Here is a 26263-nt window from a genome sequence, read left to right as displayed (position 1 = left end):
CTGTTGGATTCATCCCCTCTCTCGTGCTGTTTTCAATGTCAAGTTTGCAGTTTCACGCTCCCCAGCCCTTTCCAAGTTCCTAACAGCCAAATCACAATTTTCCCATATCTTCAAATTGAGAGATCTCATCCTCCTTCATGAGATGATACCCATTTTTTTCTTCATTTTTTGTTATTATTTCCTTTTTTGGAGTGAATGTGTGGTGGTACCTGAGGAGGAGCAGAGAGGTTTGGGGGTTTTTTCGTTGGTTCAGAGAAAGGGGGTTGGTGGACTATGGCAGAAGCCATCACAAGAGGTTCCTTTCTTGCTGTATCCTTCGCTCTGGAGGAGTCTTCATCGTCTAAGAAAACTCTTGCTGCCGAAAGGACTTCTCCGGCTGGCTTCTTTCTTACACCGTCATTGTTGAAGTCTTCAAGCTTCCCATCATTGAGGGTCGAGGCGATGGTCTCCCAACACCCTCAGAGCGTTTCCTTTGTGGTTTGTTTCCTCTCTCCCTTTGTTTCTTCATCGAGTGAGGGGATGATTTGGATCTCTCTCTCATGGGTTTTGTTCGAATTTTCTTTTGCCTTTTGCAGGAAAATGAAACTTTGGTGAGGGCGGGGAGGATGTTGAGGTGGTGGGAGAAGACCCTTCAGCCCAACATTCAACAGATAACCTATGCTCAACACCTCGTTGATTCACTCTTGAATGTCGAAGACAAGCAATGCCGAAGATAAGCTTGTGATCGTAGATTTTTATTCCCCTGGTTGCGGTGGATGCAGGGCCCTACATCCTAAGGTCTCTCTCTCCTTCCCTCTCTCTCTCTCCATCTCTCTCTCTCTCTGGCATTGTCTCTATCTCGTCCCTCCCTTTTCCTCTCAACCCTAACCTCCATCCGCTGCGTGCCCTAACCTCCATCCGCGTCCTCTCTCTCTCTCTTGCCATAACCTTTGTCTTCTTCTTTCTCTCCATTCCATCTCCCAAAAATGGCCCCAAAACTCATCACCACCATCTTCTTTCTCAACTTTTGGTTCTTCCTCTCTCTCTCTCTTCTTTGTGGTCATTGAAAATTAAGGCCGAAGAGGACTACTCCCTTCTCTCTCTCTGGCATCGTTCGATCGGCCAACACAAAAGAGAAGAGGGCTTCTTGGCCACTCTTCCCATCTTTTCCGCTCAACCCTAACCATTATCCGCTGCGTGCCTTAACCTCCATCTGGCATCCTGCGTCCACTCTTTGGCATCATTCGACCTCTCTCATTAACTGGCGCAACTTTATTTGAGTGGAGCCATTGTGGAAACATACTGTACTTCCTCCTGCCCATTTCTCCTCCTCTCCCCCCTCCTTTGGGTCTTCTCTCTCTCTCTGGTGTGCTCTGCTGCCCCACCCACCGCTCGTCGACACCACCTTGTTTGCGTTCAATTGGCCCGCCGCTGCTCGCTGGTGTGCCTTACTGCTCCGCCTCTTGTCTCGCTGGTGTGCTCTACTGCCCCACCCACAGCTCACCAGTGCCACCTTGCCCTGCTGCCCCACCCACCGCTCGCCTGCACCACCTCATCGACGTTCAACTAGCTTGCCCCCCTTCTCTCTGGTGTACCCTATTGCCCACCCGCTGCTCGTCGGTGCCATCTCTTTGGCATTCAATCGGCCCACCTTCTGCTTGTTGTTGCACACCCCTATTGCTTTACCTTTCTCTTGGAAAGTTGGAGGGACAACGGTCTTGGCAAGTTGGAGGGACAACGGGACCCTGATCATCTCGTGTTGGCGGTTTTGGGGATCAATAGAATGGGTTGCTTTTGCTGCTCCATGAGCTTCTTCTTCTCATCGTCTGGATGACCCTCTTCATCATAAGCTCATGCTCGCACTTCTTGTAGCGGTGCCTCTCACTCTCGCACATCCAAGGTAGGTAGATCTCTTTGACCCTGCACTTGTTGACGGGGATGAGGAGGTGGGCTCATTGGTCTCTATAGGGTATAGGGACCCTGGCCTCCCCATCTCTTCCTGAGTCGCGATCATCTTCTTCAACGATCCCTCCACCTCCATTCTGCAACTCACCTCTCTCTCTCTCTCTCTCTCTCTCTCTCTCTCTCTCTCTCTCTATATATATATATATATATATATATATATATATATATATATATATATGCCTCTAGACAGCTCATTTATGGGGCCTCGCTCCAGATCACTCGTTGGGCTCAAACCAGCGAGCCCTTCATTTTATCCAGGCTGCTATCAATGACTGGGGGGCTGCCTTTGCTCTCCGCCGGTGGGGTATCGACGTCGTTCTCCCTTTCATGCTTAAATATAGATTTTTCTCTTTGCTTTCGGCGTCGTTGCGCTCCTGCCCTGTCATGTGCTCGCTTCTCATCTCGGACGTTCAGCATTTCCTGCGTGGGGTAAGGTTGGAGCCTCTCGGCACGTGCTCTGTTCAGGCAACGCTGGTTTCACCATTCTTCTTCCGTGTGCCATCGGTTTAGGCGGCGGATAAGTAATGGCAGCTCTTCCTGGCAGTGTTCCTTCCACGCCCTTCGCTCTAGATCTCAATTAAGCCTTGCCAGACCGGGAGATTGGTGGTGTGATGCTTGCTTCTCCCTGAATTTTTATAAGCGCCTTCACTGCCACAAGTGTGATTCCTCTTTTTTATCTCGGCGTCATCCGGTTGGGATGCGCAGGCATTCTGCCTTCTCTCCTTCACTCTCGATGGGGTCGTCTCTTCCTTTCCAAGCCCCTGCTGGGTTAGGGCATTTTCATGCTCGTCGGAGTAATCCTCGACCAATCAGATATTTATCTTTCTTATCGTTGGTGCAAATCAGTGATCTTCAGCTGTCGACGGATTCCTTCCTCGCGATCAAGATTGGGTCTATCTGGGTCCTGATTCGACCGTCGCCCATTGCTAAGGTTTCTCAGTCCTTGTCTTCGGCTTTCCCTACCTCTTCTCTAGTGAAGAATATCCTCGTTCTAGCTTGGCTTCTCGATGCACGTGTCTCCCAGTCATTGACTGTTTCGTGGGGGTCTGGTTTTTCTGGCGCTCTTTCTTGAGTCTCTATGGTGGCTCCTTCAGGTATGCTTGAATGCAGTGGGGAATCAAACCTTCATCATTCAATGTTGTTCCTCGTGTTGTCTAGTATGAGCTCGCATGTTTATGGGCCTGCATTGATTTCTCTGATGCAGCTCATATGGTCAATTTGTCTCCTTGGGATCTAGCACCTTTTTCATCCATCTCCAAGACGTCGACTGTTCTGCATGGTGATGGCTCCATGTAGTCTGTCCCTTTTAATGATTTCTCTTCTCGGGACCTGGCGGTTTTTTCTCCTTCTGGGCAGAGCGAGCCCTTAGCCTCCTTATTCTTGTGCACCTTCCCAAGTCTCATTGGTGACGCCTTCAGGTTTGCTTGCCCGAGGTGGGCTTGTCGTGCCTCTGCCTTCTCCTTTGCAGCTCGTGCTGCTAGAATTGGGCTCACAGTCCCATGCCAAGGGCTGCTCTCATTTCCATTCTGCAGGTCAGTCGATCATTTCTTCACATCCTTGGGACCCAGCGTTTTCTTCGACCTTATCCCTCTCCAGCTGTTGCTCGGTGGCGCGGGTGAATAGTCTTGCTGATGGTGGCCTTAGTTCAATCTCTTCCTTTATTCTCTTTTCATTCCAAATTCTTATTACCCTATTATCCATATTATGGTGATTCACGCTATCTCCAACCAGGCTAGCTGCTGCATGGTGATTGGCTTCTTGGTTTCTCATCCTCGCTCTGTTTCCCCTCGTGCCCCGGAGGTTATCTCATATTTCCCGAGTCTGGTGTTTTTCTCCTATCATTGGCCCCGGCGACGGTCTGTCGGGGTGTGTGTCGACTCACTCTCCTTCCTCTTAGCTCCATTTGCATCCTAGTTCGTACCTTCTGGGTTTTGAGATCGGCGACACTGCTTGGCTGCTGGATATCTCTCTCTCTCTGCATCTCAGTTATTAGCTCTATCGGTTGTCATGGATTCAACTATTTTTGGTCTCCATCTTGTTTTCGAGGATATCCTTTGCCCCCCCCCCCTTCTGTTTCGTTCAGTTCTTTGCAGGATGACTCTCCCACCAGGAATGTTCAGCGTTCCCCTATTTGTAACCGTAGATGGAGGAGGGTTGTCTTTCCAGATTCGGTTTCTTCTGGTTGGTCTCCTCGTAGATCGCCCAGGTTGCGGCAGCCACGAGTCTTTTAAGATTTTGTGCCACAAATCTTGTTTGTTGGAATATTAGGGGCCTCAATTTTGCCTCCAAGTGCTTGTTTTTGGCGAGTTGGATTAGACACGCTAATCCTGACCTATTTGCCATTTGTGAAACTAAAATGGAGGACATCTTGCTTGTGATCGCTTCTTCTATTTGGTGGGGTGCAAATTTTTTCTTTAAGCCAGCGGTCAACCATCACTACAAGAAAATAGGGGATTAGCGACAGGTATTAGCGACAAAAAAAATCTGTCGCGAATTATCGATGGATTAACGAGAGAAACAAATCCATCGCTAAGAACCGGAATATTGACGAAAATATTGATGGAATAGATTTTGTCGCACAATCCGTCACAACGTAGCAATGGCGTAGCGTCGGAATGTTTGGTCATAATAATCGCGTATTTTAGTGACGAATTGGGCGAGGGAAAGTCTGTCATCGCTATATAGCGACGAATTTAGCGACGGAATAGTTATGTCACTATGTAGTTATATTAATTTACGATGGCTTTGCGACGGATTTAGGCCATCGCTAAATGTCACGTAAATCCCTAATCAGAGCCCTCTTTCTCTTTTCTGTTCCGCTGTTCCCGTCGGCCGCCCTCTCTCTTCTGCTGCCCCATATCTCTCCCGTCGGCGTCTCCCCGGCCTGCCGCCGTGCCCGTTGCCCCCGGTCCGCCGCCCCCGACCGGCGTCTCCCAGGTTTTTCCGATAAAAGACATTTTTTATCTGATAAAATGGGTGGATTCCTCTTTTAGTTTTTCCGGTAAGGGGTCGCTTCCCCTGCCTCATTAGTATTTTCCGGCAGGGGGCCCGACCCCCTGTCGCATGTTGTGTTTTCCGGCAGGGAGGCCGGCCCCCTGCCGCGTGTTGTGTATTCCGGTAGGGGGCGACCCCCCTGCCGCGTTTTTTGTTTTCTGGCAGGGGGTCGGCCCCCCTGCCTCGTTAGTATTTTCTGGCAGGGGGCCGACCCTCTGTCGCGTGTTGTGTTTTCCGGTAGGGGGGTGACCCCCCTGCCGCATTTTTTGTTTTCCGACAAAGGGGTTGCCCCCCTGCCGCATTTTTTGTTTTCCGGTAGGGGGGGTGCCCCCTGCCGAAAAAAATAACAGAGGCAGGGGGCGACCCCTTGCCGCATTTTCTGTTTTCTGGCAGGTGGGCGACCCCATTGCCTCGTTGTTTAATTCTAGCAGGGGGTCGCCCCCCTGCCCCTTTTTTGTCATTTATTATTTTTTTTTCTGGCAGGGGGTCGGCCCCTACCCCTTTTTTCTGGTATGTGGGGCGACCCCCTGCCTTTTTTTCTCTGGCAGGAGGTCGCCCCCTGCCCCTTTTTTCGGCTGGGGGGCGACCCCCTGCCTCTTTTTTTTTCCGGCAGGGGGTCGCCCCTGCTTCATTTTTTTATTCGGGCAAGGGGTTGCTCCCAGCCTCATTTTTTTTTCGGGCAAGGGGTCGCCCCTGTGCCTCTTTTTTTCGGTAGTGGGGTGACCCCTGCCTCGTTTGTTTTCTCCGCCAGGAGGTCACCCTCTGCCTCATTTTTTATTCGTGCAGGGGGTCGCTCCCGTGATCCTCTGGTAGGGGGGAGGGGGGCGACCCTGCCTCTTTTTTTTTGCAGCAGGTGGTCGCCCCTCCAGCCTCTGTTTTTTTTTTCGGCAGGGGGCGACAGGTCGTGGTTCAAAAACCCGACGCTCATCGGGTTCCTAAACCATGTCATCACGTTGTGCTTATCGCTTCGGGAGACGATCACTACCTCTGGAGTGTCTTCATTTTAACAAAGTGTGATTTCATTTTAACATAGTATCTCTTGCAGATTTCTCAACGTATCCCGCTTGTGCTCCGCCACCTGTGGTAAGTAATTGACAAAAACAATGCAAATCGGGTAAATACTCGTGGTGAGTAAGTGATGCAAGCGCTTCACATGTTATTTAATTTATTGGATGCAATATTTTACTGTTCACACACTCGCTTAGTTGTTGATGTCTAAAACTGCTTTGTTGGAGTTTGGAGATCATGCTGAGCATGATTTTAATGTACGAGAATAGAAGTGTTCTTATTTTTTGAGTACGGATTCCATGCTAGGCATGGTAGTAGTTAGCGAGATATTAAAGTGTGTTTGCTGCAGGTACATGTTTGACATTTTTTTTATATGCATGATTTCCATGTATTGCAATATTTGATGTGATTATATCCATGGTTGCATGTAGTTAATTTCAATTTAATTATGATTTCCATGTGAAATTGTATAATGAAAGTATGCTTCAAATCAATGCATCGTGTTATGAATAGTTTTGCACATGAAAATATTAAGTTATCAATGCATGCATCATAATTCTTGTGATTGTATGACATCATATATTGCATGATAAATTTGATATTTTTTTCATCATAGCATTCTGATGGTTCTCTTTTAATTGGTTAGGATACATTTCATAACATCATACGACAAAATAACTGCAAACCGTGAATGGATGTACCATAGGGTAGTTGACAATGAGTTATCGCATGAATATATGGATGGTGTTGAAAGTTTTATTGAATTTGCAACTGCAAGTGTCAGTAGAGTGGATCCCACAGGTCAGATTAGGTGTCCTGGCAAGATTTGTAAGAATAATCAATTTGTAGAACCTCATGGCGTTAGACATCACCTATACAGGAAGGGTTTTGTGAGTGATTATCAGAATTGAATGTTTCATGGAGAAGAATTTAGAAACAATTTTGATGCACGGGTGAATGTGGTGCACGATAATTCATATATGGATTTGATATTTGATGTCGCAGGAACAAAACTCGGTTCTGCTATGGGTCCTAGTGATGTAAGAAGTGCAGTAGATGAAGAATCACCAAACGATGCAGCTAGTAGATTTTATGATTTACTTAGAGATGTTGATGAACCACTTTAGAATGGTTGCAAGAGTCACACTATCTTGTTTGCAGTTCTTCAACTAATGAATTTGAAGTCCGAGTATAATTTGAGTCAATCATGTTTTGACCGTTTGTGCATGATTGTGAAGAGTATGTTGCCCAAAGATGAGAAATTGCCACAAAATTTCTATCGTGCGAAAGTTATGGTCAACGCTCTAGGTATGGGATATAAAAAGATAGATGTTTGTCCAAATCATTGCATGTTGTATTTCAAGAATCAGGAAAAAAAACATATCATACCCGTCATATGGGCATCCTCGGTTCAAGCCAAAGACAAGAGGCAATGGTAGCACGAGATCAAAAGAAGTTGCATACAAGTCGCTCTGCTACTTTCCTATCACTCCTAGATTGCAACGATTGTATATATCTTTAAGGACAGCTAAACACATGATATGACATGCAAATAAAGTTCGACATGATGAAGACAAGATCATGCATCCTGTTGACATTGAAGCTTAGAAGTACTTTGATCGTACTCATTAGAACTTCGCAATGAAGGTGAGAAATGTTAGACTCGGTCTATGTACAGGTGGATTTAATCCATTTGGGGGTAGATCAACTCCATACTCATGTTGGCCAGTATTTGTAACTCCATACAACCTTTCACCAAGCTTGTGTATGAAGCGTCCAAATCTTTTCTTGTCTCTATTGATCCCTGGTCCGACCTCACCTAGCCAAAATCTTGATGTATATTTAAGGTTATTGATTGATGAATTAAAAGTACTGTGGGATGACGGTGTTACCACGTATGATTCCCACAAAAAAAATTTTTAATATGAAGGCCGATGTTCTATGGACAATCAGTGACTTCCCTGCATATGATATGTTATCTGGTTGGAGCACACATGGGAGGTTGGCATGTTCGTACTGCATGGAGGATACACAAACTTTTAGATTGACACATAGAAGAAAGCCTTGCTGGTTTGAGTGTCATCGTCGATTTCTACCCAGTGACCATCCGTTACGACGATAAAGAAATGTGTTTCAAGCAGGCACAACTGAAATGGAAGGTCCAGCCACAAGATTGTCTGGCATAGAGATTTTAAGAAGATTGTGATACTTTCCAGATGTATTAACAGATGCCCGTAGTCCGACGCCTGTCCTTGGATTTGGGAAGGATCACAATTGGACAAAGAAATCTATTTTTTGAAAACTATCATATTGGTCGACCCTATTGATACGACATAATTTGGATGTGATACATGTGAAGAAAAATGTGTTTGATAATGTGTTCAATACAATAATGAATGTTAAAGAGAAAACAAAGGATAATCTGAAGGCCCGTATGGATTTAAAAGTAATATGTAAAAGACCAGAATTGGAACTCAAAGAGTATAATGGCAAAGTACTGAAACCAAAGGCAAGGTACGTGCTTGGACCTGATCAAATAAAGCAGGTATGTCAATGGTTGAGGTAGTTGAGATTTCCAGATGGATATGTCTCTAACATTGCTAGTGCTATGAAGATTGACGATGGACAATTATATGGGTTAAAGAGCCATGATTGTCATGTCTTTATGCAACGATTGATAACCTTAGCATTTCATGATATGTTAGACAAACCTATATGGGGGGTATTGTCTGAGTTGAGCGGATTTTTTAGAACATTATGTGCATCGAAAGTCATAGTATCTGATATAAAGAATCTTGAGGACTCTGTCATCACTATTGTTTGTCTGCTAGAAAAGATTTTTTCGCTAGCATTTTTCGATGTTATGGAACATTTGATCATACATTTGCCATATGAACTAAGGGTTGGTGGTCCTGTGCAATATCGATGGATGTACCCATTTGAAAGGTATATGTTTTCTTATATTTGTCTCTTCAATGACAAATATTTCAAATTTGAAATGTATATTTTTTACAGATGCATGTTTGACCTCAAAAAAAAGGTTCGTAATAAAGCAAAAGTAGAAGGTTCTATTTGTGAGGCGTACACTTTAGAAGAGATTTCAAATTTCTCATCTATGTACTTTGAACCTCACATTCCAACACGTTACATATGCCCGCCTCGTAACGATGATGGAGAACAAGTAACTGTAGCTGATAATCTGTCGATATTTCAACCACTTGGGCATGCGTTTGGTAGTTGCCTATCAAGACTCTTGACAGATCAAGAGCAAGACGCAGCACATGTCTATATCCTTTTTAATTGCTCAGTGATCGACCCATACATCGAGTAAGTATATGTAGATGCAACACACATCTAAATCCTTTTATGTGCTATACATGTATACATGGTTTGGTAATATAAGTATTTGTGTTTTGCAGACGATTTGATATGGAGTTGCGAAGAGAAGTTTCACATCTCACTGTTGCAGAAGTACAAAAAGAATGTGAAACTAAGTTTGTGGAGTGGTTGAAAGAGTTGGTAAGGACGCTCACATAAATTGTGTACTTGTAAACAATAATAAGTTACTTAATAGGTCGTGATCACAATCATTGTTTATGTTTGTGTGTAGGTCCGCCATGGTGATGTTAAAGATCAAGGAATATGTGATTTACAAAATAGTCCAACCAAAGTTGTGCAATGTTACAATGGGTACATTGTAAATGGTTATCGATTCCATACAAAAGACTATGGTATAAGCAAATCAACGATGCATAGTGGCGTGTGTGTCAAGGGTAGCAACTACGGTGAAAATGAACATGATTACTACGGTGTTATAAAGGAAATAATGAAGTTGACTTACTTAGGCATAAATAATAGGATAACTTTATTCAAGTGTCATTGGTTTGATCCAACTGCAACAAGAGTCGACAAAGCCTCAGGCATTGTAGAAGTAAATCACAAATCAAGGTTTGGAACATATGAACCATTCATATTAGCCTCGCAAGCTCAACAAGTTTATTATACTTCATATTCGAGTACAAAAAAGTCAGATAGAAATGAATGGTGGGCAGTTTGCAAGGTGAAGTCCAAACTATACCCTGAGTATGATCAGTTACAAAAAGACAAGTTAAATGAAGAGAGTGATTACTATCAATCAGATGATATCTATGACTTCTCTTATGGTCACGATGTTGCGCATGATATGCATGTCATATCACCATTGGTCGATGAAACATTCATAGAAGAATGTGATCCAAATGATATACCAAGTGGATGGGCAAACAATGAAGAAGAAGATGAAGAAGAAGAAGAAGAAGAAGAAGAAGATCATGAAGAAGATGAAGAAGAAGAAGAATATGAAAGTCAAACAAGTGATAAGAAAGAATTATCGAGCTAGTGAGCAAAATCTTGTAATACAAACCTGTGTTTGAATGTATTATTGCACTACTAGATTTGAATGTTGTGAATGTATTATTGCAATACATGATGTGAATGATTTGAATGTTTTGCATGTATTATTGTAATACTTGATGTGAATAATTTGAATGATTTGAATGTATTGCAATACTTGATTTGAATTATTTGAATGTATTGAAATACTTGATGTGATTGATTTGAAACAATTTGAATGTATATTTTAACATTTTTTATTTGTTAGAATATGGTTCATGGAGGTTACAATGGTCGATCACTCAGTGGTAGCCAGTCTCAGCCTTCATCTTCACGGGCTCCTTTGATAGGTATATCATTTAACTAATTGAATACTTGATTAGTTGAAATGTGCATTCTGAGAATTTCTAACATATTTTTTTACAAATGATGTTGCGCCTGTACATGACCCACCTACACCAGTTGATCATACAAGTCAAGAGCCAACACAGGATGTAGGGTCTTCTCAGTCTGACACAAGAAGACTCATTCGAATAGTGTATATCGATAATCGACCGTAAGTATTTCATTTTCACTTATTACATATCTTATAAATATTGTATATTGATATTTATTGTGTACCAATTCATATGCAGCACGAGGTTTGAGCCACAAGAAGTAGTACGCGATATTAGGAATTCACCACTTCAACATCTATCAGGACCGGTCGCTCAATGGAAAGATTATCCAAAAGAGGTGATAGACAGATTGCGGTCCTCATTCATGGTATGTAGTTGTTTGTCATAGTTAATGTGTTTCATATTTAATTTTTTGTTATAGTCATGTCTACTAACTTTCTGAAAATATATAGGTTTCGAATCGCTTCGCGGCTACGGTTGAGGAACATGATGCAAGGAAGGTGTGGCAGAAGGTGGCTGCCAATCGATTTGCAGACATGCTGCACAATATGAAGACTGCAGCCAAAAAAGCATCTGGCAGAATAGATGATCCATTACAGTGGAAGGGCCATGACCCTATTACTATCAGGAGAGATTATTGGGAGGGAATGTGCGACAAGTGGGCGAGGGATGCATTTCAAAACCGCTCAGCGAAGGCTGTATAAAATCGAGCAAAAATGCCCGAAGCCTATCTAGGACTTTTGGGAGCCACTAGAAAAAAATGATAACTCATCAATATATATATATATATATATATATATATATATATTGTCAGTTTTATAAGTATTGTTGCAAACCTGTTAACTAAATCTTTTATCATTTCACTTTGCAGGAAGCAAAAAAAGGTAGCATTGTGCCAGACAAGGATGTGTTTGTTGAAACACATAAACGTAAGACCACGGGAGAGTTCGTATCAGAGAAGGCGAGAGCGACAATGGTATGTATTTATTTTATTAATAAACATTGTAATAGACAAGTTACTATGAATTACGTTATCACAAATATTGTAATTCTTAATTCTTATTTCTTAATTCATATTCTAAGCATTACATTGTAGGAGTCATACGAACAACAAATGGTACAACGATATGACGATGACTCCACTCACCATCCGCCTTTTGATCCTGCAGCATGGGTGACTGCAACCGGTGAACCCAAAAAGGGTCATGTGTTCAAGTTTGGGAGTCACATGAACACCACACCAGTCATTGCCTTCTGCAACCCGGGCCCACAGAGTTCTTCCGCCAGCATCAACTCTCAACGTCCAAATGACCCTGCTATGTCTTGGGATGGTGTCTTTCAGCGTCTTGAGGACAAAATGCAGTACTTTTTAGATGAAGTCATTCGCAACATTGTCCATAATGAGTTGTGCAACTTTTTTCAGGACAGAGAAACTTCGTCTGCATTCAACATGAGCTCAAGTGCCCGACAGGTATACAGTTTTTTTACTGCCTTAGAACACATATGAGCATGATAGAATCACATATGAAGTTTTTTTACTACTTTATAACACATGTGAGCATGATAGAATCATGTATAAAGTTATTTTACTGCCTTAGAACACATATTAGCATGATAAAATCACATATACAGTTCTTTTACTGCCTTAGAGCACATATGAGCATGATAAAATCACATATAAAGTATTTTTACTACCTTACAACACATATAAGCATGATAGAATCACATATACAGTTTTTTTACTGCCTTAAAGCACATATGAGCATGATAGAATCACATATAAAGTTTTTTTACTACCTTAGAGTACATATGAGCATGATAGAATCATGTATAAAGTTATTTTACTGCCTTAGAGCACATATGAGCATGATAGAATCATATATAAAGTTTTTTTACTACCTTAGAGTACATATGAGCATGATAGAATCATGTATAAAGTTATTTTACTGCCTTAGAGCACATATGAGCATTTCAAGAATCACATATAAAGTTTTTGTACTACCTTATAACATATATAACCATGATAGAATCACATATACAGTTTTTTTACTGCCTTAGAGAACATATGAGCATAGTAGAATCACACATACAGTTTTTTTACTGCCTTAGAGTACATATGAGCATGATAAAATCACATATACGGTTTTTTGCCTGCCTTAGAACACATATGAGCATGGTAGAATCACATATACAGTTTTTCTACTGCCTTAGAACACATATGAGCATAGTAGACTCACATATACAGTTTTTTTACTGCCTTAGAGTACATATGAGCATGATAAAATCACATAAAGTTTTTTGCCTACCTTAGAATACATATGAGCATGGTAGAATTACATATATAATGTTTTTACTGCCTTAAAGCACATATGAGCATAGTAGAATCACATATAAAGTTTTTTTACTGCCTTAGAGTACACATGAGCATGATAAAATCACATATATAGTTTTTTGCTTGCCTTAGAACACATATGAGCATGGTAGAATCACATATACAGCTTTTTGACTGCCTTAGTGCACATATGAGCATGATAGAATCACATATACAGTTTTTTTATTGACTTAGAACACATATGAGCATGATAGAATCACATATGAAGTTTTTTTACTGCTTTATAACACATATGAGCATGATAGAATCATGTATAAAGTTTTTTTACTGCCTTAGAACACATATGTGCATGATAGAATCACATATAGAGTAGGCTATATTTCAGTATATTTTGTTTATCAATACTGACATTTCTTTTCTCGTGTAGGTTGATGGCGATAATCAGCGTAGTGGAGTTGAAGGGACAGATCGAGACACTGAACAAGAGGACGCACAAAATCTTGACGATGATTTGATTTATATGTTGAATTTGTTTTACCTTCTTTTTGTTTCAAAAATGTAAATGTTGAATTGTAAATAATTAGAACTTGTGAATTTTAAAGTGGATCGATTAATTGTTTTAGTTTTCTTTTATATGTATTTTGCTGTGTACTTCATTTTTTATTCATAGGAAATATAAATTATACAGGAGATATAAATTGTATCACGAGAAATTTTTTCTCGATATTTAATTTTCAAATATATTTTTTTTTCCCTTTTTTTGTGACGGATTAGCGACGGATATATTCGTCGCTAATTAGCATGGGCATTGAATTCAGAGATAGATTAGCGACGGCTATAAATCCGTCGCCAAACCGAAGCCGCCGTTTAGTGAAGACATACTAGCGACAGATTTTGTCATTCGTTATTTCGTCAAAATTTAGCGACGAAATGGGCGACAGATACAGTCTGCCGCTACCTAGCGACGAAATGGGTGACAAATATATTCTGTCACTTATTAGCGTCGAAAAATTCGCGATGGAAGATATCCGTCGCTATTCCGTCTCTAAACAGGTTAGCGACAGATTTATGTCATCGCTAATCCGCTGGTTTGTTGTAGTGCATGCCGATGGTATTCTCCTCTTCGGTAAGAAGTCTTTAAATTTATCGCAGCTGGACATGGGTCTCTATTCTTTGTCTATTGCCTTCAGCTTACAGTCAGTTGATCAGAGAGCAGTGGTGTCCGTGGTTTATGGACCCAACCTCCCTAACAGGAGGCCCGCGTTTTGAGATGACCTTGATAGGGTGGTTACTTCTAATGATCAGTTCCACCTTATTATGGGCAATTTTAATTGTTTGTTTTCTCCTCATGATTTCAATTTCATCATCTTTTCTAATTCCTCTATTCGAGGCTTCCAAGATTTTGTTCACTGACATCTCCTTTATCCTCTTCCTCTTACCGGCGAGCACTTCTCTTGGTCGAATAGGCGATCGCGCCCATGCTGTCGAGTTCTGGACAAGGTATTTGTCACCCCTTCTTTGTTGGACCTCATCCCTGACATTAAATGTGTCTTGCTTGCACCTTCTATCTCTGACCGTGGTCAGCTCATCACTCTTTGGGAGGATGGTTTCTCCTTCACCAGATGCTTTATTTTTTAGCAATGGTGGCTTCAGGAGCCAGATTTCAATTCAGTTATTTTGGACTCTTGGTCTAAACCTTCTGCTGAGCATTGGGCTGCTCTTTGGCTTATCAATAAGCTTTTGCGTCTTGCTAAGGATATCAGGGTCTGGATCCATAATTACAATGTTGTGAAATTTCAGCATTTGGATGCCTGGGAGCGTGAGCTTTCTGAATTATACCAGTCTATGTCTTCCCCTGACGCTTTTTCTGAACCTCAACTTTTGGGTTTCTAGGTCATGTCCATTAAGCTATCTATGTTGTTGAATAACTGGAGAGTCAGGGATGAAATTTGTTGGAAGCAACGATCCAGGGTGAATTGGTTCAAAGCCGGTGATGGCAACACTAAATATTTTCACTCTTATGCGTCTCATCGCCATCAGAGGAAGGTCATCCCTTCTATCTCCATTGAGGGTGTTCCTTTCTCTGATCAGCTTGTCAACCAGGTCGTCACGCGCTATTTCAAGTCTATTTATGCCTCTTCAGTGGTTGCAGATGAGAATATTAGGTATGTCATGCTACGAGTGATCTCTCATGACCAAGCATATGCTTTACAAAGAAGATTCTCGGATGTTGAGATCCTTCGTGCTATCAAGGATCTATCCGGTTGGAAAGTGCCCGGCTTTGATGGATTCCATGTTGACTTTTTCAGGATTTTCTGGGATTCTGTCAAACCGAACGTGGTTAGCCTCTTTGATGAGTTTTATCGCAATTCCAGGCTGCCCTACCCTTTTTATTTAGCCATTATTTCGCTTATTCCTAAAGACGTCGACGCTTCAGATATCTCTCGATTCTGCCTGATCTCAATGACAAGTGCTCTTTACCGTATGATTGCCAAGGTTTTGGCAAAGAGGCTGAAATCGATAGCTCAGCAGATTTTCTCGAACTCTCAGTTCACCTTCATCCATAATAAGAGGGTTCATCATTCTTTTATCATGGCAACCGAGGTTGTGCACTCTTTACATCTTTGCGGTCAACCTGCTTTCGTTCTTAAATTAGATTTTCATAAGGCCTTTGACTTTGTATAATGGCCCTTTTTATTTATAATGTTATCGAACTTTGGGTTTGGTCGTTGGTTTTCTGGTTGGGTTAGGAAACTAGTCTCGAATGCCCAGGCTATGCTGAATATCAACGACACTTTCGGGGAACAGTTTAAGCTGGAGCGGGGTCTGGGTCAAGGTTGCCCTCTTTCGCCTTTATTGTTCAATGCGGTCATTGAGGGTTTTGTTGTACTGTTTAAGCGGGCCACTGCCTGCAGTTTCATTGATCCCTTATCGGTCCAGGACTTCCATGCTCATGCTCTTATTTATGCTGATGATATGATCATTTTTTATCACACTAGTGTTCAACAGATGCTTTGGTTCAAGCTTATTCTTCACTTTTTTTCTCTCTTTTTGGCCTTTCTCTCAATGAGCAAAAGTTTTCGCTTTCTATGTTTCACGTTCAGCCCTCTATGTTAGCTGCTGGGATGAAGATTTTTAATTGTGTTATATCTGAGCTGCCTATGTTGTACTTGGGTTTGCCGTTACAAGTTAAGCGCCTTTCTTTTGTGGCCTGGGCTCCGACGCTTCTTAAAGTTAAGCGCAAATTACTCTCATGGCAAGCTTCTTATCTCTCATATGTTGGTCGGCTAACTTTAGTGAAGCATGTTCTCTTGACCATTCCAGAATTCTTCATGTACATGTTTCTGATGCCTGTGGGTGTGGAGAAGCAGCTGGCACGTCTGCTGGCAGGCTTCCTTTGGTCTGGGTGTCATCTCAAGGGTAAGCGCCACCTAGTTGGTTGGCGTTCGGTGGTCTTGCCGTGTTTTATGGCCGATTTAGGTGTTCCTGCACTCAGACTCGGGAGTATTGCCATGGTCTCTAAGCAATGCTAGCTTGTTCATCAACCGGATAATCATTGCGCTGCTTTTCTTCTCTCTAAGTATGAGCCTCCTTCTCTCCTTTCAGTTTTCCTTCGCCCGCGACGTGGAGCATTTTCTCATCTGCGTAAGTCATGGTTGTCGGCTTTAGCTTTCTTCAGCGACAATTTTGATGATCCCGCCGACATTGGTAACTGGGTGTATTGGGCTATTGCTCCTACTGGGAAGTTTCTGACCAACAAATTCTATAGATCGTTGCTTCCCACGGGGTGGCCTGGTTGCCCGAATCTACACTTTGGGCGAAGGGCCCTTCACCCCGTTCTCGGGTCTTGGCTTGGTTAATTTTGCAAGATAAGGTTCAAACTCACTCTACCTTAAAGAGGTGGGGCTTCCAGCTTTCGAGCTGGTGTGTGCTTTGTCATGCTGCTGAAGAATCTTCGTTCCACCTCTTCTGGTCTTGCCCTACCTTTGTGGAGATCTTTCGTAGGATATGGAGGCACCCGAAGGTCTTTGTTATGGAGGAGTCCTTTGCGCTAGACCTCATCTTGAGTTTGGTCTGCCTTCGGCGCAGTAAGCGGTGGTGGTTAATCTGGAGGTCGTGGTTGTTTACCACTTGATGGTGTGTTTGGATGGCGCATAGCGAAGCCCTTTTTCGAGAATCTTCGGTCGACGTTAATCATCTTGCTCAAAAAATCTTAGTGGATGTTTACATGATTCTGCATATTCATCTTCCCGATCTAACGTTTCCTCCGGCTGTCACTCCCTCTGAACTGTATTGGTTTTGCGGCCCTGTGTGAGCCATTTTTTTCGTTTGTTTGGCTCCTGCTTGGTGGGTTCAACTCTGTTGACCCTTTATGTGGCTATTCATCTCTCTCTATCTCTCTCTCTCTCTGAGTTTTGTGTATTTTTATAAACAGTTCAAGGGTGAGATGAGGAGCTGAATTTCTTTTTGGCTTTTGTTTTGTGGGATTCAGATTTGTCAGATAGCAGGGATGCACCCGGATGTCATCTTCCTTCAAGTGAACTTTGAGGAGCACAAGGCCATGTATTATGGCTTGAACGTGTACGTCCTTCCATTCTTTCGCTTCTACAGGGGAGCACAAGGCCGCCTCTGTAGTTTTAGCTGCACCAACGCCACTGTAATTTACCGTCCCTTTCACATCATGTTTCTCTTTTCAAATTTTACTTTTCCTTCCTCTATTAGCTGTTATTGCTATCCTTGGATCTGTTAACTTTGCTACTTGTTGTAAGCCGACTTAGTTTTCGATTTCTTATTGGTGATTTTTCGCTCTTGGTGCCATTCATATGTTTATTTCTTCTCAAATGCATGATGGGGATGCATTAACATCATGTTCTAGTCCATGCATACATACCTGCTTTTCTTTTCCTCTCAATTCAACATGACAATTAAACAGGCCACCAACCTCCATTACCACCCAAGTTCGTTTCATTCATTCTTCCAGTTCCCATCTTAAAAATCTTAACACCTTTTTTTTCTTCTTCTGACGTTCCCTTTTTACCTTTTTAATTTTGATTAGGAAATTTTTCGGTGTTCATATTCTAGCATTTATATGAGAGAGCCTTCCAACATTTTGGTTGTGTTTGTACAGATTAATAAATTCAAGGATGCATTGGCCAAGCATGGCACAGATCCGTGCAGTCTAGGACCTGCAAAAGGGCTAGAAGAGTCGGAGTTACTGAATTTGGCAAAGAACAGGGCTCTCAAGTTTGTTTATCCTTCTAGCTTTATTTCCGGGGTAGGACATCATCATCAGGGCGTTGCCACAGGATCGAATCTCTCCAATGCATCTTCTTCGATCAATTCAATTACTAGCAAGGTTGAAACTTTGGGCAATAAAACAAAGACGGCCCTCACTATGCTAGAGTAACCTCGCTGCTTCACTAACAAAGGGATGAGCAATCGGTGATTTTTTTTTTTTAAAGGCAAGTTGGTTAGGCAGATCCCTACCAGTTATACAACTATACCATTGTGTTTTGAACCTGCAGCGTCCGTGACGTGCATTAGCTGCTCCTACAAGACAAGTGCAGCCACTCGTCGGTAGCAATCAGTGAAGTTGCTCCATCTTTATTGTGCTTTCCTCTAGGAAATGTACATATCTTAAAGGCGTATCCCTAGAAGCATTGTATTTTTTCATAAACAGGCTTTTTGGGTTTTTTTTTTTTTAATGAAGCCTGTGATTGGAACTTTATCTCAAGTCTTGCTTCCGTCTCTTGTTGGTGTTTGATTGGTCTCCAGTGGGAGCCGTTTCTTATTAAACTCTACAACGGTGATGATGGTCATCCCTAACATTGTATTATCTAACTATTTCATGGAAATTTTCTTTTCCTCCTTGATTATTGTGTTGCTATCTTCTTGTCGACCATTTGTTAGTTATTAATTTTCCCTGGTAAAATGCCATTGCAAACTGCGTTGTTATTATTATTATTATTGGAAATTTTTTCAAATACCTCCCCCAACTGTTTCGGCCTAATTCACTTATACACCAAACGTTTCAGACTTTGCAAATGCTCACCAAAGTTTTTACTTAGGTTAATCAATGACCTCAATTGTAAATTAATGTTAGATTGTTCTTGGGTTAGCCTAACCTATGTAATTAAGACAAATATTTTATCTCTGTAATTAAGAAAATAAAATTATTAATTTACCTTTACTCTAGAAGGATAAGCAAAGTAAGTTTAGGGCTGTCAACTGAATGTATTTTTTTTTCAGATTTCATAAACATCTAGCACCTTGATCGTTCCGCACCGGCCGCATCGTTCCTCGCCGGAGCCACATCGTTCCTCGCCGAAGCCACCATCGCCCGCCAGACCTCTATATTGACACCCTTTTCCGCGCCGGAGCAACCATCTCCCCTTTCTGCGCTGGAGCAACCATCGCCCGACCTCTCTCTCTCTCGACCTCTTCCATCCCTCCCTCCCTCTCTGCAGCGAAAAAAAAAAAACAGAGTAGAACTCGATCTCTGCTGGACCCCCTTTGCAGCAAAACAAAAAAAAATCAGATTTCATCGTGCGCTGGAGCCCTGCACCGACCTTCTTGAGCAAAACAAAAAAAAAACAGATCTAATCGCGCTCCAGCCCTGCACCAACCTCCTTTGCAGTGATAAAAACGAGATTTGATCTTGCTCTAGCCCTGTACAAACCTCCTCTGCAGCGAAAGAAACCCAAATCTGATCAAGCTCTAGCCCTGCACCGACCTCCTTGCCGATCTGGAGTAGGAACCCTGCGCTGGAACCCTGTCCAAAGGCTGTAGATTCTAAGATCAGGCGGCACCCACCCAGCCGAGCTCGCATTCCCCTGTGTCTGATCCGGAGACCCATCCTCTCCGTCAAAGGCACCCCACATCATTGATCAGAAGAAAATAAGGGGCCTGGTAAGCAATCGGGAAACCCAACCCCCACTTCAAGCAGCCAACCACTATCTTGTGAAGCCTTTCCACACTCCCTCCTTACCTTTCTCACGAGTGGAACCAGGAGGGGTTGAGATTTTCGTGAATAGGCATTCATAGGTGTAGTGGATTTGGGGATTTCGTGGATTTCTGAAAGGCTCAGGGATTCTCATTCAAATTTTTGGTGTAAATCAAGGGGGGTCGCCGGAGGCAGACGAAGCTCGTTGGTGCCTTCCCCCAACCCTCAAACCCGATTAATTGTCCTCTCTCTCTCTCTCTCACGCGCGCGTGCGCGCACGAAGCTCGTCGGAACTTGGGTCGCTGGAGGTAGATGAAGCTCCTACCGCACATCTATCTCTCTCTCTCTCAGCGGCAGGGAGGGGGTTTCACGCCTTGGGAGATCCGACACGGGCGATGAAGGTAGCCCTCCTCGATGAGCGATGATTCAAGGTATTTTTTATGTATTTCCGCCAAATTCTCCTTTTGTGGCGTTTTCATGTCGATTCTTTTAAAAAAAAAACTTGCTTTTTATACATTTTTAGGCCGTGTTTTTTTATCCTATGCATAACTATTTAGTTATACGCTGCATGTCCCAAGCTCGGATAACGGAGGAGGGTTGCGGTAGACTAGTGACAGCCAGCTTTAAAACTCAGTCACACCCTATGAATATGAACCAATATGTGAATTTCATTGGGGCAGTCCCTACTAAGCGACACTCTGTACTCTATAGGCCCAAAGGCAGTGATAAGTGGGCAAGGGTAGCTAGGACATTGCCCAGAAGTGATGCGTCTAACCGGTGCCCGGGGGTGGGGTCAAATAGGCAAGGGTTCCCGCACTTTGTTGAACGGGTGAGGGTAAAAAAGATAGTTCAAGACCATACAATTAGGTTAGCCACTTGGAACATAGGGTCTTTAACTGATAAGTTGGTAGAGTTAGTAGATGTTATGTGTAGGAGAAAGATTGATATTTTATGTTTACAAGAGACCAAATGGGTAGGTGAGAAAGCAAAAGTGATACAACCTTGGGGATATAAGATTTGGTATTCAGGAATACATAAGAATAGGAATGGAGTTGGGATTGTTATTAGTCGTGAGTTTATAGATAATGTAGTTGAGGTCTGTAGGAAGGGGGATAGGATTATACTTATTAAATTAGTAGTAGGTACATATATTATTAATTTTATTAGTGTTTATGCACCTCAAGTCGGTTTAGACGATTCCATTAAGCGTCAATTTTGGGAAGATTTAGACAAAGTAGTACAAGGGATATCTTATGGAGAAAAGATTTTCATCGGCGAAGACCTTAATGGACATGTAGGCATTTGTAGGGATGGATTTGAGAGTATCTATGGAGGTTATGGTATAGGAGAAAGAAATGAAAGTGGAGAAAGGATTTTAGATTTTGGTTTGTCCTATGGTTTGATCTTAGCCAACACGTGGTTTAGGAAGAGGGAGTCTCACTTAGTAACATTTAAAAGTAGGGTTAATAAGAGTCATATAGATTTTTTCCTACTCAGAAAGAGAGATAGTGGTTGTTGCATCGATTGTAAGGTTATTGTAAGACCCGCAATTTTTCAGAAAATATCTGAATAAAATTCATGAGGCATTTACCGGTAAAAATGGCATTTTTCTCAGAATGCGAAACGAATCAATTCCTGCGAGCCAGTTACACTTAGGATATTCGTCAAATCGCGAATATATGCTCAAACACTCTGGAAGCCATAACTTCCTATCTGAACAAAATCAAAGGATTCCTGCGAGCCAACTTTCTTAGTGGCATCAATACGAAGATAATGGCGTACTCAGAATTTTTCGGAAAAAAATCGCCGAAAACCCGAAATTCTTGCGGGACCCACAGAAATATGGGTGGGACCCACAGAAATATTTCTCAGAAAATATTCTAGAAGATTCTAGAATATTCCAGCACCTTCCAGCACCTTCCAGAGCCTTCCAGCTCCTTCCAGCACCTTCCATGGAAGGGATTCTCAGAAAAGCCCAAGGGTAAAGAGGGGATTCTGAAACTTGGGGCCCAAGTTTCAGAACCTATAAATAGAGGACCCCCCCCTCCTTTAGAAAATCGCCAACCCCTCTCTCTCTCCTCCTTTTCCAAACCTCCCCTACCTAGCCTAGCCCACCTGAGCCCACCTGACCTGGTCTGAGCCAGCCTGACTTAGCCTGAGCCTGCTTGACCTGGTCTGAGCCTGCCTGACCTGGTCCTAACCCACCTGACCTAGGTCTGAACCTACTTGACCTAAGTCTGAACCCAGTTGACTTGACTTGAACCTGGTTTGGTTCAAAGTCAAAGTCCAAGTCCTTTTTCGTCCGAAGTTCGAAGTTGATCCTTTTTCGAAGTCGTTGTTCGAAGCGTTTGAAGCAATCGGAGTCGTTTCTTCCTCAAATTGAAGTAAGTTCGCTTCATTAAACCATCTCTCTCAAGTATTTGATTGTTTGTATATAGCATATACTTTCTGAAGTAGTATCTTGCTTTAGTTCTTGGTTGAGCCCTCTAGGACACTTCGGTGTTCACGCGCTTGCCTCGTAACTATCGTCGGATATATATGTTCGAATACGCAGTATATGCGTTCTTCAAAATAGTATCTCACCCTAGTTCTTGGTTGAGCCCTCTAGGACACTTCGGTGTTCACTCGCTCGCCTCGTAACTATCGTTGGATACAGATCTAGGTGTATATCTGCTGATACTGCCGACGCGTCTTATATCGCACAGGCCATGTAATTTACCTTTGCCGTCGCGTCGTATGATGTCAAGGCTCCCTGCTTTCTGTACTTCCGATTACTGCACTTCCGATTATGCATTTACTTACGCCGTCGCGTCGAACGATGCCAAGGCTCCTGCTTTCTGCAATGTATTTACTTACGCCGTCGCGTCGAACGATGCCAAGGCTCCTGTTTTGTTATATATGTAGAATATTTCGTTCAGTTACACACCCTGAACAATAGTATATGCATTTCCTTTACGCCGCCGCTGTATAAAGCACAGGCTTCTGCTTATATTACATATATGGCGCGTAAGTGAGCGTTCAAACGGAGATCAACTCCAAAATCGCCCATGCGATTCCCTTACCGCTCCTCGTACAAGATTCTGCTTGACGAATGAAGCCCCTATTGGAAAGGCTTCGCCTTTTGGCAAAATGCTCTTTACGTAAAGACTAAATCAATTACGTATGGCCTGGCTATGGCCCAAGGTTCTTGCAACCTTGATGGATGCAAAGTACGCACAACGGTGCGCATCCATTTCCCGAGTTAAGCGTAGCGATTTCCCACCAAAGAGGGGAGATGCCGCTGAAACGGATAAAAGAAACGCACGCTTTCTCCGTAAAAGAGAGGAAGTGCTGCTAAAATTCCTGAAGGAGCTAAGAATGGCTCAGAAAGAACGTAGCAGAAGTGCTACCCAGTTATGGAACGCCTTCTACAATGTAGAAAGGTTCGTCGCACCACTGCCGGTAGAGCAGAGAAGGTGTTGACAGAATGGTTGGCAGAAGAGCTGCCAAAACCAGTTAAGTGGCACAATGATGTCCTTTGTTGGAACGATGTCAGAATGACTCGTCTCCCTGACACCTGCAAGGGCATCATACTTGTAAGAGCCGTTGCGCCAAAGTAGTGGTAGCGCCTTGACGAGGTTCTGAGCTCGTTGCGTAAAAATACGCCGAGTAGCCGATCCGTAGAGATCGAGTCATGTGCATGCTCATTGAGAATTATCAGACAACCAGACTCGTAAGGGCCGCTGAGCCGGAGTGTGTTGTTTCCACCGAAAGAGGTGAAATGCTCGTCAAGGCCGAAGTGCCGAGAGCAGAGTTAAGCATGCATATGAATAAAACCTTTGTTCCACGGTGAAAACCGTGTGGTTGATTGGGGTCGGGTACATACTTCTCAAAGGCTGCCCTATAGGCATGCAATGTTCGTCAAGAAATTGTAAGACCGGCAGGCCCCTTTCAGAATTTCTCACCGAGGAAGACGGTGATGGCGCAGCCTTGAGTGACATATATTTCACCCGAACCTGATAGAGTTTATTGATGGCCTTCGTCACTCAGAGGTATGGAGGTCGTGGTTATCCTTAAATATCTAAGGATTGAACCCCACTACTGCAGTAGCAGAATGCATTCGGATACCTAGTAAGGATCTCTTCCGGTATGTTGTACCGTCCTACTAGGGGGATGGGGTCAACAGGCCTCTGGGGTATCTAAAATACATAGAATAATCAACCCCCAGATCGTCGCGTTGTCGCCCAGATATGAGTCCTCTAAACCCAGGGGGAGGTGCAATTATCGAAACAAAGCATTAGCTTAGGTACAGCGCTACTTTGAATGGATGAGTGGATGACGTTGTTGAGTCAGTCCTGCATAACCTTTGTGAAGGTGTCATGGTCGGTATACTACTGGACCGATTGGGAAAGAACCCCATTGATATCCGTACGACTAAGTGAAGCTCGGAGAGCTGTCCTTAGATTCGTAGGATACGGATGTGCCAAGCATAAAGGCTTGAGCTAGACATCCATTCGTGACTCTAAGGAAGTCAAGGCTAAGTCGTAGAGACTTGAGAGGTTATTCTAACTCACAGCCCTGAAGAGGCTTATGCGAAGTCATGACGACTTGCGTGGATGTTCAACTCATAGCCCTGATGAGGCTTGTGCGATATACGCTAAGTCATGGAGGCTTGAGCGTCGTATTACGAACTGCGACCCTGAGTGGTCTATGCATTTACTTGAGTTGAATAGATAGGTGTTTGCCTACTTACCAGACCATCAGTGGTTCTGACCCCGTTTAATGGGGATTTCAGGTGTTGAACCTGCGTGGCGATATGCGGAGCAAGGCGGCATCAAGTTCCAGGGTTTCTCTAGACAGAGTTGTACTGCTTCCTTTTTATTGAACCTTCACTGCTTTTCTAAGCAGTAATGTTGTAATAAACATGTGCTTTCGATAAAATGGAACACTTTAGTGGTCAATGAGTTGTTTGGCCACATACCTGCAACGTGCTCGGAGTTTTCTAAAACCGACGACTCATTATCGTCTTATTCCGCTGCTAAAAGCTTTTCTAAGTTCCGCTGCAAAGAAAAAAAAAGAAATCCATGAAAATTTTAACTTAGCTTTGTTTTGAAAATCCGGGGCGTTACAGAATTGGTATCAGAGCATGAGTCTGAGAAACCTGGTTCAAGATCCGTCATGGTCCCGATATCGCACTGTAAGTATATGTTTTTATACTTCTTGTTCTGATCTGGGTGCATCTTTGTATAGATGGCAACTCACGACTCCCGAGGATACTGCTATCGTTGCGGGATCATGCACGATGAGTGGGTATGCCCATATGAAGTCCAAGACTGTCAATATTGTGGCGAAGAAGGGCATTCCGTCAACGAATGCCAAATAAAGCATACCGCCGATATGGGTCGGCGGGGATCGCTTGGTCTTAGGGATGAGACCTCGCGTGTTAGTGGGCCACATTACTCCAGTAGAGAGAGTAGCCGTACTCCAGCAACTTCTGATGAACTACCATCTCTGGTAGGATTTGACTTGAACTTCCTTGAGGGATTTGGTCAATCGCAAGGCTATCAACAGGCATCATGTACGCCTAGCTTGCACAGTTGGGAGGAGGGATGCAACAACTCCTTCTATAATCCCATTATGATTTCAGATTCCTCGAATCAAAGTACTATTATATGGGGGAACAGAGCGGGTACACCAACGCCGAGTCTGAATGGCCAGGAAGAGGGATACAACCTATATCATCCCGTTATGGTCTCGGATTCTCCGAGCCATGATGCCACTGAATGGGCAAGTGGACCGGCATCACTGATCTATCCACAAGAGTCGCTCGAGAGTGCGGAAGTGCCGCCCAAGCCAAAGCTAGTTGTGCCTGCACCAAGGCAATGTGGAAGTAAACGATACTTTGGGTTCTTTGGGTCAAGAAAGAAATCCAGTTCCTAGAAGAGACTGGTAGTGTTTTGGAGTCAATAGACTCATGTACCTAGTTTCTCAACGCCTAAAAGTCTGCCAGTGCGGCATGACGTTTTGTTTAAGGCGATGCTTGTGTAAATGTGATGTATATTAAGTAAATAAAACTTTGCTTCGATATATACATTGTGAAACTAAAACACGTTGTTTGTATGTGGTAGATAAATGGCTCCTACGACGAGGAGAACCATACCAAGCGAGGAGTCCCATACTCAAGGATTTCTGCTGGAAACACTCAACAATTTGGTTACTGCCATTCGAGAAACAAGGCCAGAACCAGTCGCACCTCGAAGCGAAAACCTTGGTGGAATAACCTATGAAAAATTC

The 26263-nt window shown here is 43.1% G+C and overlaps 2 pseudogenes; one reads left to right on the top strand and one right to left on the bottom strand.

Annotated features, from left to right (window-relative positions):
- Nucleotides 1-273: 273 nt before the first annotated feature.
- On the top strand, nucleotides 274-26017 carry LOC149811896 (thioredoxin-like 1-1, chloroplastic; annotated as a pseudogene).
- LOC149811897 (NADH dehydrogenase [ubiquinone] 1 beta subcomplex subunit 7 pseudogene) lies at nucleotides 1729-2020 on the bottom strand (annotated as a pseudogene).
- Nucleotides 26018-26263: the final 246 nt, after the last annotated feature.

This window comes from Nuphar pumila, chromosome 17 (genome assembly GCF_984573655.1).
Source record: "Nuphar pumila chromosome 17, dmNupPumi1.hap1.1, whole genome shotgun sequence".
Taxonomy (NCBI): domain Eukaryota; kingdom Viridiplantae; phylum Streptophyta; class Magnoliopsida; order Nymphaeales; family Nymphaeaceae; genus Nuphar; species Nuphar pumila.
Note: the sequence above shows the minus strand (reverse complement) of the source record. Positions and strands in the feature narration are given on the sequence as shown.